Below are 16,304 nucleotides of genomic sequence, written 5' to 3'. Positions count from 1 at the left end.
CATTAGCAAGGTTGAGAGCCACTGAGTTCATGGGAACCAGCCATATAGTCCCCAGCAAATAATTCTTTGGCGTCCATATCTGTGTTTTCTCTTGTACATACCACATACTGTAGGAAAAGGAATGAAAACAGAGCCAAGGGCTTATGGACCATGAGATGGTCCTCTCCTGCTGCTCTGTCCAGAGAAATGGCTCTAGGGAACTGTACTTTTGGCTTCAAATGAGTAAGTTTATAAACTCAGTGTAGCAAGCAAAAGTAAAAGAATAAATTGAAGGTAGCAGATAGTAGAACATCATCAAATCAGAGGCGTATGGTATCCCACAGAAATGCCTGGGGAAGCCCTGCTGGAGCCGTCATGCTGGGGCTCCTGACTGAGGTTCAGGCCCAGCTGAGTGGTGATTCTCATTTCTACCACAGGCTTTTCCACGCCATTGGATAAACAGTAGTAACCTCAGCTCGAAATGGCTTTCCTTAGAGCTGTTCTTGTTTTAAAATGTTTATTACTTAAGATCGCGTGACACATGAAACTCAAGAAGAACGAAGACCAAAGTGTGGATACTTTGCCCCTTCATAGAATTGGGAATAAAACACCCATGGAAAGAGTTACAGAGACAAAGTTTGGAGCTGAGACGAAAGGATGGACCATCTAGAGACTGCCATACCCAGGGATCCATCCCATAATCAGCTTCCAAATGCTGACACCATTGCATACATTAGCAAGATTTTGCTGAAAGGACCCAGATATAGCTGTCTCTTGTAAGGTTACGCCGGGGCCTAGCAAACACAGAAGTAAATGCTCACAGTCAGCTATAGGATGGATCACAGGGCCCCCCAATGGAGGAGCTAGAGAAAGTACCCAAGGAGCTAAAGGGGTCTGCAACCCTATAGGTGGAACAACATTATGAACTAACCAGTACCCCGGAGCTCTTGTCTCTAGCTGCATATGTATCAGAAGATGGCCTAACCCGCCATTGTTGGAAACAGAGGCCCATTGGTCTTGCAAACTTTAGATGCTTCAGTACAGGGGAACACCAGGGCCAAGAAGTGGGAGTGGGTGGGTAGGGGAGTTGGGGGGGGGGAGGGTATGGGGGACTTTTGTGATAGCATTGGAAATGTAAATGAGGAAAATATCTAATAAAAAATAAAAAAAATGTTTATTACATTTTATGTATTTATTTGTTTGCTTATTTATTTAGAGAGAGAGAGAGTGTGTGTGTGAGAAAGAGAGAGAGAGAGAGAGAGAGAGAGAGAGAGAGAGAGAGAGAGAGAGTTCCCACATGCTGCAGTATACTTGTGGGCACCAAAGGACAACGTCAGGAGTCACTTTTGTCCTTCTACTACGTGAGCCCCAGTGTTGAGTTCAGACCATCAGGATTGGAGATGAGCACCCCTTACCCACGGGACCATCTCGTTTGCCCAAAGGCTCCATACATTTAATATGGTGAGCCATTTGTGGTTTTTCTTTCCTTCCTGTTAAAGAGTACTGAGTCAACGTGACCCAGGACAAGGGATCTCATGGGACGGCTCAGAAGGACATGTTGCGTCTGAGGCAAGGGCACTATCTCTCATTCTTAGAGTTAAGATCTCATCAGGCATAAAGAGCACATCAGATAGAACTTAGATTACAGGTTCATTCTCAACATCCCCCCGGTCACAGCTCAGAGGATCACGGCTGTCTGTGACATTGATTGCAGTAGAGTCCTGGATGAAAGGACAGCAGGGCAGATGCTAAGTACTAATCCAAGAAAACTCGTTTCTCTATGTTGTACCCCTTCTATGTGCCATACACATTGTTTGATGTGTTATAGCTAATCTTCTTCCCAAGAACTTTGTAGCTGATATCACAATTTAAGGATGAAGAAGAACTTGGGCCCAGAATCATGAAAGGCTTGCTCAAAGTTACTCAACGACTACTTCAAAGGACTAGGGTTGGAAGTCAAGTTGTTCAAACTCCAGATCTAGTGAGGTTTCATTAATCTCAGTGCCAGTAGCAGACTATCTAAGTGGGTGGGACATGGGAAAAGCAGCTGGAGAAGATGAGGTGGCTGTCTTATACTAAAAGACCAAGAATGAAATTTACTACTAAGTAAAGCCTGCTGATGTTATCTGAATTTGTAGCTGTCTTAGGATTTATTGCTGGGAACTCAGTTACCCCAAGCTATCCCAAGTGCACTTTGATTTTCTCCCCTTTTCTGCTTTTTCCTCTTCCAAGAACATGGCTCACAAGAAAATGCAGCACATGGCCTGGATGCCTAGGCTATGGTGTTGGGTCCCCATTCTTTGGCTAGTGATTCAGTTCATCATGCCATTTTGCGCCGGGCCCTCCTGTTAGTGAGCTACATTTTCCCTGCTCTTCAGCGTTGGGCTTGAACATGTAACTTGTTTTGGATTGTAAGGATCTTGGTGACACAGAAAAGATCAGCAATGCTCTTGAACACTCCTCTTGTCCTCTTGTGTTCCAGGATTTCAGAATAAGGATGTGTCCTGGATAGCTGTTTCTTAGAATAAACATAGGTGGGACAGATTTGGAATGAACTTAGAGCAGGGAGCCAAGATCAGCTAACCTACAGCCTGAAAAGAGAGTCCAGGTTAGTCAACTATGTACATACAGACCTATAGTGTAAGAATAAATGACGTTTACTGTACACACACATGCACACACACACACACACACACACACACACACACACACACACACACACACACACACACACACGCTATGCACTAAAATTTAAGGGACATGCAGAAGAAGAACAAAACCAGTGTTCTTTTTTTTTTTTTTCTTTTCTTTCTGAGTTAGTCAGTAGAGAAAGTCAGAATTGAAGTTCCAGGAGGAAGTGGTCTGAATCCATGGTCTGAGTGTGAGGGGCAGAATGTTTGGGGGTGTTTACTAGCTGGACCAGGGTGAGCTGCCGGGTGAAAGGTAGAGGGGAGCCCTGCCAGGGCAGGTGTGCTTCTCCAGCCAGCTTTGTAAGCTCCACCCCAGAGGCCCAGCAAAGGCGCCTGTCACTGGAAATGAGCTAAGGGACAGAAGGATAAAGCCGAGGCTCTCTTGGCTCTCAGCCCTACAGCCTCACAAGTGAAACTAGTGAAATTGTTAAAGGTAGCTGTCATGTGGCTAATCGACCTCATTTCACTTCATCTCCTGCTGGATGCTACCTTTAGCTAAATAGGACTGAGGATTTATTAGAAACACTGGTGGATTTTGCTTATGAGGTAATCTGTAGATTAAAGTCATTGGAACAAAGGATTAAAAATGAAGTTGCTTTAGGCAGTTTTTGCCTCAGTCTAGATCATTTGCCCAGTGAAGGAATTACCGCAGAAAGATACTATTCATAGTTTTTCAGGTGGGATTTACTACAATAGCTAATGAAACACGTATGAAGCTTATCATGAAATACGCCGGTGTGGGGTGTCTGTCACCCCGAAGGAACTTGGCACTGGTACTGAGGTTTTGCTACATGAAGACAAAGACGACAGCTCCTAGGAGGAAGTTTATTTCAAGAGAGACAATGATTCTGTGGGGTAGGCACCCATGCTGGTGTTCTAACAGGGCTTGGCTAGAGATGTCCACAGTTACTCCTAGTTTAGGTCATAGATTTCGTCACAATACTAAGTCCCACTTAGTCACCCGGCGTCCTTGGGCTTCTGACATGGAACAGTATATGTTCTTGGAGAGGATCCTTCTGCCTTTTCAGCTACGTAAAAGATCCATCTTATGACTGAGTTGAAGTCGCAAAAAGGAACCCCATATATTTTTAGTTTTTACAGTCACAGGTTATATGATAAGTACAACTTTATCAGTGCCATACAGCCATTTGGTGAGATGAGAGTGGATGAAGTGGAAATCATGATATAAACAGAAAGTACAGTCATTGAAATTCCTCAGCAGGTATTGAGACTAGCTATACAAGCCTAGAGTCCTGCTTACAATTCCTAGGACTCACGTAAAGCAAAGGAGAGAACCGACTCTGCAAGATGCCCTCTGAATTCCATACCATGTCATGTGCCACATGGACTAATATACACTAATAATAAAGTTTACTTTTAGAAAATAAACCAGAACCATTTTATCTTATTGCTTCTCTCCAATTTATGAGACCCCACTATGATCAAGAATTTGCACATGGAAGCAATTAAGCTCTCTTAAGTTGGAACTCAAAATGTACATGAAATTAAGGGCTGCAATACTACATCCTTGTATACAAGAAATAATCACAGGCTTCCTTGAAACCACACATTTGCCTTTTGGGGCTGAGGCTGGAGGCATGATGTTGACCTAGAATTCAGGTGCTGGTGGGTTGCATGGGTTTTGGAGTCTGGGGGAGAGGTCCTTTTTCGTTTCCCAGCTCCCAAGGTTGCCCAGGTTCTCACTGAGTGGCTTCCTCCCATCTCTAAAGTCAGCAGCAGCCAGTGCTGTGTCACTTTGACACCAACTTGCCCGCCTCCCTTTTTAGAATTCAGTAACTCTGAGATCGCATGGATTCACCTTATAAACCAGGATATTTCGCCCTGTTCTGAGGACTGATTTATAAACTTCCATTTGTAGTGTACCAATAGTACTGTAGGCTTCACTTACAGCTAAAGGTAACTTAAAAATAGATGGTCTCCAGCACCAGATGTCTTATAAAAATGTCCATTGAACAGAAAGTAAGTGGGTTTTGTTCTCTCTCTCTCTCTTTCTGTCAGTCAGTCATTCATTCAGTCAGTCAGTCAATCTGTCTGTCTGTCTGTCTCCCTCTCTCTTTTCTGAAAAAAACAAAAAAGAAAAAAAAGCCCTGTCTCAAATTTCTGGAATTCCAGCTCTGAGCTCAGCAAACAGCCCATGCTTTCAAGCAGTTATCCAGATTCCCACATATCCAGTTTTCTCTCCCTTTTTTCTCCCTTTCATCCATGTGGGCACATACATGTATATACATGGAAACCAGAGGCCAGTGGGCATATTCGTGTGTATTCATGTAGACCAGAGGTCAATGTGAGATGTTTTCCTCACTTCCATCCATACCTATTTCCTGATCTGACATCCTAACTTGCCCCTGATTCCATGGTCATATTGCTTTTATTGCCGTATTTTCTAGAAGAAAAGAAGGAGGAGGAGAATAGGAGGAGCGGAGAAGAAAAATGTTGTTTAATTGACTTCCAGCTTTCATCAGGACAGAGTTTACAAATTTAACATGGCTAGCCATTTTTTTCCTATAACCTGATGGGTTTCAGATTCATCTCACAACACTGCATCTTTGTCACGCTCTCCGTGGCAATCTTAAGGGATTGTCATAACAGGGAGACAAGGGAATGAAGGAATGAAGAATGGGTAGATGCTGCTACTCTTACAGACAAGATAGAAGTTTGTTTGTGCTACTCTGATGGAGGAGACTACAGCAGCAACCGAACACGCCTTGATTTTATATATCTGAATCAAGGGGGTAGGTTTATTGTATACAGCCAAATAAGGAGGTAGCTTCATGGTATACAGCTAAAGAAGGAGACAGAGTTAGTATGTGTTGGCAGAAAATGTCTTTATGGACTAGTGGTCTCAGGTATCAGTTATCCAAGAGTAGAAGCTGTTGTTGCTAGGGTTTGCACACAGGTTAATCATTCATAAACACACATATTTGAACTAGAGTCTCAACCTTCCTAATGCTATGGCCCTTTAGTACAGTTCCTCATCACGTGAAAAACTCCAACCACAAAATTATTTTGTTGCTACTTCATAACTATAATTTTGCTACTGTTTTTTTAAAATATTTTTTATTACGTATTTTCCTCAATTACATTTCCAATGTTATCCCAAAAGTCCCCCATACCCTCCCCCCCCCACTTCCCTACCCACCCATTCCCATTTTTTTGGCCCTGGCGTTCCCCTGTACTGGGGCATATAAAGTCTGTGTGTCCAATGGGCCTCTTTTTCCAGTGATGGCTGACTAGGCCATCTTTTGATACATATGCAGCTAGAGTCCAGAGCTCCGGGGTACTGGTTAGTTCATAATGTTGTTCCACCTATAGGGTTGCAGATCCCTTTAGCTCCTTGGGTACTTTCTCTAGCTCCTCCATTGGGAGCCCTGTGATCCATCCAATAGCTGACTGTGAGCATTCACTTCTGTGTTTGCTAGGCCCTGGCATAGTTTCACATGAGACAGCTATATCTGGGTCCTTTCAGAAAAACCTTGCTAGTGTATGCAATGGTGTCAGCGTTTGGAAGCTGATTATGGGGTGGATCCCTGGATATGGCAGTCTCTAGATGATCCATCCTTTCGTCACAGCTCCAAACTTTGTCTCTGTAATTCCTTCCATGGGTGTTTTATTCCCAATTCTAAGAAGGGGCAGTGTCCACATTTTGGTCTTCACAATCTACAGATTCAATGCAATCCCCATCAAAATTCCAACTCAATTCTTCAACGAATTAGAAAGAGCAATCTGCAAATTCATCTGGAATAACAAAAAACCTAGGATAGCAAAAACTCTTCTCAAGGATAAAAGAACCTCTGGTGGAATCACCATGCCTGACCTAAAGCTATACTACAGAGCAATTGTGATAAAAACTGCATGGTACTGGTATAGTGACAGACAAGTAGACCAATGGAATAGAATTGAAGACTCAGAAATGAACCCACACACCTATGGTCACTTGATCTTTGACAAGGGAGCTAAAACCATCCAGTGGAAGAAAGACAGCATTTTCAACAAATGGTGCTGGCACAACTGGTTGTTATCATGTAGAAGAATGCGAATCGATCCATTCCTATCTCCTTGTACTAAGGTCAAATCTAAGTGGATCAAGGAACTCCACATAAAACCAGAGACACTGAAACTTATAGAGAAGAAAGTGGGGAAAAGCCTTGAAGATAAGGGCACAGGGGAAAAATTCCTGAATAGAACAGCAATGGCTTGTGCTGTAAGATGGAGAATTGACAAATGGGACCTCATGAAACTGCAAAGCTTCTGCAAGGCAAAAGACACCGTCAATAAGACAAAAAGGCCACCAACAGATTGGGAAAGGATCTTTACCTATCCTAAATCAGATAGGGGACTAATATCCAATATATATAAAGAACTCAAGAAGGTGGACTCCAGAAAATCAAATAACCCCATTAAAAAATGGGGCTCAGAACTGAACAAAGAATTCTCACCTGAGGAATACCGAATGGCAGAGAAGCACCTGAAAAAATGTTCAACATCCTTAATCATCAGGGAAATGCAAATCAAAACAACCCTGGGATTTCATCTCACACCAGTCAGAATGTCTAAGATCAAAAATTCAGGTGACAGCAGATGCTGGCGAGGATGTGGAGAAAGAGGAACACTCCTCCATTGTTGGTGGGATTCCAAGCTTGTACAACCACTCTGGAAATCAGTCTGGCGGTTCCTCAGAAAATTGGACATAGTACTACTGGAGGATCCCGCAATACCTCTCCTGGGCATATATCCAGAAGATGTCCCAACTGGTAATGAGGATGCATGCTCCACTATGTTCATAGCAGATTTATTTATAATAGCCAGAAGCTGGAAAGAACCCAGATGCCCCTCAACAGAGGAATGGATACAGAAAATGTGGTACATTTACACAATGGAGTACTACTCAGCTATTAAAAAGAATGAATTTATGAAATTCCTAGGCAAATGGATGGACCTGGAGGGCATCATCCTGAGTGAGGTAACACAATCACAAAGGAACTCACACGATATGTACTCACTGATAAGTGGATATTAGCCCAAAACTTAGGATACCCAAGATATAAGATACAATTTGCTAAACGCATGAAAATTTTGCTACTGTTATGAATTGTAATGTAAATTTCTGATCTGTGACCCCTGTGGGTGTTATGACCCACAGGTTGAGAAACACTGGATTAGAGGGATGCTTTGCCATGTCTCTGAGTCACATCCAGGGGTGGATTTGTCACTCCACACGGTTCCCTAACATAGCCATGCTCACTTTAACAACACATCAGGACTTTGTCTGCCCCTTATACATTCACTCAGAGTTTCTCTGCTCCATACACTCCTTTCCTCTCTGAGTTCTGATGTCTTAGTCTTACTCTATTTTCTGTTACTAACCCTCAATACTCACAAGTGGATAAATTGTTGGCAGTACAGGGTTATCTAGCTCACAGTTCTGGAGGCTAGGAAGTCCAAATGTATTTTTGTTTGTCAAGGCCAGTCTTACTGCATCAAAGACGTGGAATGTTGAGCCCGAGCAAGATGCTAGCATGAGTTTCTCTCCCTATTCATAAAGCCGTTAGTGCTGTTAGAGGGTTCCAGTCATCATAATTGTGTTTAGTTATTCACCCCAAGACTCCATTTTCTAATATTGTCAAATTATGAGTTCAAGGATTTACTTTCCACCACACAAACTTTTAGAGCACACATTTCACCACAACCTCAAGAAGCTCTGCATTTCTTTAGTCTCTCTGTTTTCACACTAGTTCTCTTTGCAAGAACAAGTGAATGCTTTGGAATGCTGAAAATAAAAGGAGTTTTATTTAAATCTCCTTCAGCTCATTTCAACTCTTCTGCATTAGTCTTATTCTTTAGAGGAACAAAACAGATAGCATAAATATATGAGATTTAGTACCTTGCTGGCTGTGATCCAGCTAGACCAACAATGGCTGTCACCCAACAGAAAAGACAGAGTTGTTTATTCCCCTAGGCTGGGTGTCTCAGCTGGTCTTCAGTCTACACTGGGATCCTGAAGAAGTAGGTTCTAATACCAGAGAAGGAATGCCTCAGCAGCAGGATAAATGAACTTCTCAGTAAGAGTTAGGCAAGCAGTTAAAAAGCAAAAGCTTCGTTCTTCTGTGTCTTTTTCTATAGGCTGCTACCTGGAGAAAGCCTATATAAAAGCCTATATATAGCCAAGATTTAGAGCGGGTCACAAGAAACTTCTTCACAGGCATGCCCAGTTGCTTAGATTTTAGCTGATTCCAGATGTAAGTTGATAACTAAGATTAGCCATTATCTCCCCTAATTCAGGTACCTTCTATATTTATTCTTTTAAATTGTATTTATTAATAATGTGTGATGATGATGATATGTGTATATGTGTGTGTGCACGTGTGTACACTGGTTAGTTCTGTCAACTTGAGACTAATCAGAGTCACGTGGGATGAGGGAGCCAGAACTAAAGAACTGCCTCCCTCAGACTGGTCTGTAAGTAGGCCTATGAGGCATTTTCTGCACTGATGACTGAAAAAGAAGGGCCCAGCTCATTGGAATTGGTGCCACGCCTAGGGCAGGCTGTCCTAGGTTGTATAAGAATGCTGAGCAAGCTGTGGACAACAAACAGGAAAAGATCATGCCCCTGAGGTTTCTGCTTCAAGAATGACTTCCTGTGCTAGTTTCCCTTAATGATGAACTTTAAACTCTAAGATTTAAAAAAACAAAACAAAACAAAACAAAACAAAACAAAACAAAAAACAAACCATACAAACAAACAAACAAACAAACAAAAACCCTCTTTTCTCGCTAACTTTCTTTTGGTCAGTGTTTTATTATAGCAATAAAAAAATGTAAGCGTGCAGACACATGTGCACCACAGTGTGTTCGTGGAGTTCAGAGGGCAGCTTTTGGGCGTTAGGTCTCTTTTTACAGCAGGAGATTTGGGTTGTCCGAGTACACTCAGGTTGTCAGGCTTACTTGGCAAGCATTCTTACCTGCTAAGCCATCTTTTCAGCCCCAGGAAGCTTTTAGGCAGCACTTAATCCAGATCTTTCCTGTGTTTCCTTTGACACCACAGCACCCTGGATTTCCTCTGTTAAACACACACTGACCTTGGAGGTTCTTTCTCTGATTAGCGCCTTGATTCCATAGTGTACGCATCATGGGAATGGGCACAGTGTCTTAGCCAGTTTTAGTTTGCTATTCAGCAAATCTATCATCTATCTATCTATCTATCTATCTATCTATCTATCTATCTATCTATCTATCTATCTATCATCTATCTATCTATTTATCTATCTATCTATCTATCATCTATCTGTACAAATTGTTCCCTCTGCTCTAAAATCTCATAAAGAAGTCAAGCTATTTCCTATTTTTGCAAGAGACTTGAAGTCATAGAATTGAGAATTAGAACCTTGGGTTTAACTTGAATCCTCAGTTTTCACTTAAATAAGTGCCCCTGATGTTGGTGGAAAAAGAGAACTTTCTGATATCTTATCCTGGTTATCTAAATTTATCTAAATGATACATAAAAACCTGGAGAAAGTTTTCCCAGGACCTGTGAATGAGAAGACCTTTGTACCGACTGGACAGTGAGTCAGCACCTTTCAGGCACTTTTCCCTGAGGCCTGTGAGCCAATTAAAGACCCAGCCACAATGGTTCCCAGCGTTTCTCATGGTGATTCAGACAAGCAGACTAGAGGGTTTGGGTTTACTCCTGTAAAAGTGGGATGACAGCAACATTTCATTCAGTGGGGATTTAAGGACAATGCAGAGCAGAAGTAGAAACTGCAATGGGAATAGTGAAGCTGGAACCTCTCCTCTGGAAGCTTGGAGTTAAATGCAAGTATCATCTGTGCAACAATTCCCCCAATTTACTAACGCACTCTGTTCTCTTTTCCCAGGAATGATCAGCACAAAGCAGTGTTAAGTACAGAAATACAAATTCGGAACACAGGTAAGTCTACTAGTACTGACAGATCTCTGCTTTTGAAGCAGCTGCTTAAAAACATTGCCACTGAGGAAGAATTTGCCACTAACATCAAAGCATGCTACAGTTCCATTTTCCAAATTATTTGAATTTTGTCAAATATTTGTATGGTTAAAAAAAAAATCTTAAAACAACTCAAAAGTTTGATCCCAAAATTTCCAGTTGTCTGGAAGAAATCAGAATCTAGTCAGTTATTGTGATTGTCAATCATCAACTAGGCTAGATTTTGAGCCACCTGGGAGACACACCTCCAGGTATGTTTGTGAAGGGGTTTCCAGAGAGGGTTACCTGGAGGGCAGACCCAACCTGGATGTGGGTGGCATCATCCTATGGGCTGGGGACCTAGACTGACTAAGAGAGAGGAGGAGAAACTAAGTTCAGTACCAGCATTCTCCTCTTCCTGTTTCTTGCTTCAGACACAGTGTGAGCAGCCACTTCATGGTCCTGATGCTAGGTCTTGAGCAACTCTTGCCAACACACTTTTGCTGTCATGTTTGATGCTTCCTAAGCTGGGAGCTAAGACAAACCCTTTCTTCGGTTTTTTTGTCAGGTATCTTGACCCAGGAAAGGAAAGTAGCAAATGTAGTTATCACACTACTCGCACATCTAGGTATTTCTGAAGCCTAAAATTGATAGGCGATTCCACTTGTCTTTCAGATACTTTTATTTATATTAATAGGTGCTTGTATATTACACGTTCTTGGATAGGCTAACATCTAGCCTCACTACCTTAGGGAGTAAATAAATTTTCAGAGTTGGAGACTGAAGAACTGAGTTCTTTGATACATAAGTGTGCTCTGTTGGATTGTTAAACTCAGGAGGTAAGGCTATGAGTAAAGGGGAGAGGAGCAGGTCACCTGAATGTTCAAATGTGCTTTTCTAAGATGAGCTCCCTGTCACTCAGTGCTAAGCACCTCAAAGTTGAACATGGTGGTTTGAATGAGAATGTCTCCCACAGTCTCGAATATTTGAATCCGTGATTCCCCCATTGGTGGCATTATTAGGAGGCTTTAAAGGTGTGGCCTTGGTGAAGAAGTATGTCACTGGGGATGGGCTTTGAGGTTCCAAAGTCTCATGCTCTTCCCACTTCTGCTCTCTGTGCTAGAGTACCTAATGTGAGCTGTCAGCATCAGACTCCAGCCACTGTGTGTGCTACCTGTTGCCAAGGTGACCCTGCCATTATGGACCCCAACTCTCTGGGTCCTTAAACCAAAATAAAACTGTTTCTCCCATAAGTTGCCCTGGTCATGGTGTTTTATTACAGAAATGGGAAAGTAACGAACACATTGATTCCAAGCATTTTATTGGCCACTGGTTTCCCCAATGCTTTCACCCTTCCCTTCCCTTCTCCTTCTATTTATGCTTCATTTATTGACACCCATTACCTATGAAATGTGCAGAATCCCAGGATGCCTGTTTGGCTTATGAACCTAGGCCCCCAAAGGAAATCTGACAGAACAGCGTGTTTAAAATTATGTTTGGATCACAGATTCTTTTTCAGAGTTGTTAATGGTGGTGAATTCTCTTGTCAGAAAAAAAATGCATGCAATTCTGATAGACAGCCCTTGAAATTCACCAATGAATGTTAGACTAGAAATCTATGCCTTGAAGTACAGAGAAAATAAAATTACATCTTGGCAGCATAGCCATTCTGTTTAGGTGATCAAGGGCAGTATTTTATGCCAAACACCAACAAATGAAATCTCTCTACCAGTTTGCTTAGATTGATATTACACTATATTATAGCCTGGGTGACAGAGACATCAGAAATGTGCTTTTCTCAGGCTGGAGGTTGGGAGTTGAATTGAAGTACCAACAAGTGTGGGTTCTGGTGAGAGTCTCTTTCTGACTTGTAAAAGCTAGTTTCCTTGACCTGTATTCATATGGTGGTGGGGATAGCTTGACCACACATTCTCTAATTCTTTATATAGGGACAATAATCTGATTATGAGGGCACTACTCTCATGATCTTATCTAACTCCCAAGCCTTCTAAATACCATCACATGAGTGCTAGTCCTTCAAAACATGAAATAAGTGTTGAGGTGTATATGGGGGAGGGCACAGTTCTGCCCACTACAGCTTCCTTGGGGATTATGCCTGCCCAGACTCACAGAAATACTGACTAGGGTTTCCTTAGCAATAGAAAACCCCTACTAGGTTATAAACACAAGCTATTGATGCTTCAGGGTGGTGTCATGAAATTATATGGAAACATGTTTAGTGATTCTTGTGGCAAAATGGTATAAAATATCTCTGTTATTGTTATAACAAATCAATACAAATCAATCAAAACAAATATTAACAATGAAAAGCACAGTCTAATTATGTAATAAGGGAGGAAGAGAGGAATGAGGAAAGGAAAAGAAGAGAGAGGAAAGGAAAGCAAGAGAGATCAATAGAGAGAGTCAGACAGAGTCACAGAGAGAGAGAGAGAGAGAGAGAGAGAGAGAGAGAGAGAGAGAGAGCATGAATATGCACAGCCATTATCTTACCAGGTAAGGCAAGCACTCACTTGCAGAACATGTTCCTGTGATATAATTTAACCTCTTGCATAAATGCATGTTTTCGCATTTCAAAAACAATTTCAGCATTTATTCTTTTATACTATCAGTTCATTGAGAGTTTTGTACATGTGTTTTGATCACCTCTTCCTCTAATTTCTCATTTGGATGTTGAGTTATCCACTCATCCTCTTGTTTTTTTAACAAATATTTATTGATCACCTACCATGTGTGATGGCTGCAAAGAGGAAGAGAGGCAGGGTGACTGAAGGCTAATGATGTCAGCTCCAGCTGGCTTCAGAGGCAGACAAGAGTATTAACAACTCCCACAAGCTCAGTACGGTGGCTCAGGTCCATAATCCCAGCCCCTGTGGGACTGAAGCAGAAGGATTGTTGAAAGTTTGAGTTCAGCCTGGGCTACATAGTGAGTTTAAGGCCAGTGTCCCAATCCTGCCTTGACCAAACAAAATCAAACAAACAAAAAGCAGAGCGGTGATTGGGGTTGAAATCAAGGATGGCCACAGTGGGATTTTTGATGGGGTTTTGTTGTTGTAGGAAGCTGCTGAAGTTTTAGACTATGTTCAAACAATGAAAACTCAGCCTCATCCTCTGTCACCAATGCTTCTTTTCGTATGGAGTCCCACTGAGCTGTATGATTGGCAAGGCCATGTTAGATCCCAGGGGTGTGGATGTGCAGAAAAAGTTGGGGGACATGGACTAAGAGGATGTACAGATTCTGAAGAATATTGAGGAAAACCTAGAGGATATCATTGAGCAGAAACAATCTTTGCTCCTTTTTGAGAATTAAGAAGGTTGTTAGTCCAGAGGCAAACAACACAGAAATTATAACATGCAGTGGTATGGGAAAAGAAAGAAAATGGTTATATTCCGGAAACACCAAGGTGTTCTATACTTACTGCTGCTGGTGTGTGTGTGTGTGTGTGTGTGTGTGTGTGTGCTGTGTGTGTGTGCTGTGTGTGTGTGCTGTGTGTGTGTGCTGTGTGTGTGTGTGCGTGTGTGCACATAAGTAGACCAGTGGGCCAGATCTGCTTAATAACGCAACCTGGGACTAAGGTTTGATGGGAAGTGTGCATTTTACCACTTTTTTATTCTCTTTTTTAGATGAATAATGTTAATAGTCTCATAATCAATCCTTTATCCACAGTCAAATTGCAATTAAGAATAGCCTGACTTAAAATACCATCACATTGGCTTCTCTCCCACCCATCTCCTTTTCTGGACAACTGAATTTCAGACATTAATATGAACCAGTGACTGAAAAAAATCCCCTCTGTCAACCTGTTTATCTTGTTAGTGCCACGAATAATCAAATTCAATTGAATTAACTAAGCTGCAACACACTGTCAAAAGCCATTAGCGATGTAAGAGCCTCAGGCCATGAAGAACTCTTCCTGTGTATCTTTAAGAGTTTTTCTCATGAAAGGAGAAGCTCAAAATAAAGGAAACAATATGTTTCATTTACAAGCTCAGAGTCTTTCAGGGTTAGGGTCAGCCTACTAACTACGGTTTAATTATTTTCTTCTCTTCCTTGAAGTTAGGAGCATCATTTTCTACTTAATTTTTCAAGTACAAGGTTTTCTTGTTGAGATTAAAAATCATGCTGTATCATGCAGTTTATTTTTCAAGGGGAGGGAATGTGGAACCACGGTAAAAACTAATAGGCGAATCAGTACAGAATGGTCCCCTCTGCCGTTTGAGAGAGATTTTGCCCTCTCCCTGGAGCCTCTGTGATAGTTTTTTTTTTTTTTTTTTCAGGTTCAATAGCATCACACAGTTGCCAGTTTCACGAAGTTTCTCAGTTAAAATGGTCGTCTACTGAAATTAACAAGGTGCCAATGACTCATGGGATTGTCAGGAGTAGAAAACATTGGAAGAGCTAAAACAGAAAGAAACAAACAGACCGCCCCCAACCCTTGCCACATCCCAAACAAAACATCTGTTGGTGAGACACAAATGGACCTGCACTTAAACAATTTCATGCTACTTGCAGCTGAAGAAGGAAGTTGCAAACTAAAGAGACATATGATACCTTCTTATTTAATAACTTCTAGAATGCCAAGAGAATAGAGATTATTTATCCCACCTGATGAGTTCTCCATATGGGGACTGTCCCTGTTGAAATGGTCAACCAAGCTGGATACACAAGATACAGAAGCTCACATATCACTACACGCCCTTCTCCTTTGCACATAATTATCTCAGTCATGTGGTATCCATGGGTGGAAGTGAGTGGGATGAAAACAGGGAAAGAAAGGGGAGGGGCTTAGTGCTTCCTATCTCTCCATTCTCACAAAGGCTAGAGGACCACACTGACTGTGCCTAGGCACGCCAGGAGTTCCTATGCCTCAGGGCTTCTGATTCTTCCCAGTGAAGTTGGTAGAAGGGCATGAGGTCTGGTTTTAAGGGAGTCATCTTACAGTCAAGATTTAGGTAAATCCTTTAGGTTTAATCTTGATCTCTGTTTAGAAAATGTACCGTGTTCTTCAGTGGCTAGCTTGGAGAGTTCTGTTTGCTACGAGCACTGCCAAGGGTCCTTAAACATTACTTAGGTGTTTCCCAGGAGATAATGCCTTAACACATTTAGTGTAGGTACAGAGGAAATAGATGGCAGGTTATCCAGGTTATATTATGGGAGCCACCCTGAATGGCCCTGATTATCTTCTTTGCCACGAGTCTATGATGACATCTGGGAATGTCTTAGACCTGGTTTCCCAACTTAAATATCCAGAATGGTCTTTTATCTCTGGGCTTATGAACAAAATCGAGGACTTACTGAAGTAACTGAAGGTATGCATTGGAGTGAAACCCGAGTTCCCACTATCTTAAGCACAATGACTTTTACAAATTTCAAGTAAAAACTTGCAGAATTTCTTTAAAAGTTTTTCTCTTTCTTTCTAATTGGTGGATTAATAAATGACGTTTAGTAGTATCTTGTTTGGTGCTATTTTGTTTGCTTTTCATTTAAAAATACACGTCCCCAAATTTTTCATCTGTATGACCCTTACTATCACCAATTGACCTTCACTAAGATGGTCAATTCTTTGTATGTTGGTTTCAGTAATGACAAAAACCTTTGGTCATTGAAGGATTTTATTATGGTCTTTACGAAGTGTATTGAAAGAAAGGGACAGGCC

At 41.7% G+C, this 16,304-nt stretch overlaps 1 long non-coding RNA gene across 1 annotated transcript in view; it reads left to right on the top strand.

The window, feature by feature from the left end:
- Positions 1–16,098, top strand: part of Gm12602 (predicted gene 12602) — a 28,360-nt gene extending 12,262 nt beyond the window's left edge. Inside the window, exons 3-4 of the long non-coding RNA NR_151607.1 lie at positions 10,562–10,614; positions 14,926–16,098. This is a non-coding gene — a long non-coding RNA (predicted gene 12602). The remainder of the gene's footprint in view (positions 1–10,561; positions 10,615–14,925) is intronic.
- Positions 16,099–16,304: the final 206 nt, after the last annotated feature.

The sequence above is a fragment of the Mus musculus genome, chromosome 4, assembly GCF_000001635.26.
Source record: "Mus musculus strain C57BL/6J chromosome 4, GRCm38.p6 C57BL/6J".
NCBI classification, from domain to species: domain Eukaryota; kingdom Metazoa; phylum Chordata; class Mammalia; order Rodentia; family Muridae; genus Mus; species Mus musculus.
This window is presented reverse-complemented; position numbering and strand designations above follow the sequence as displayed.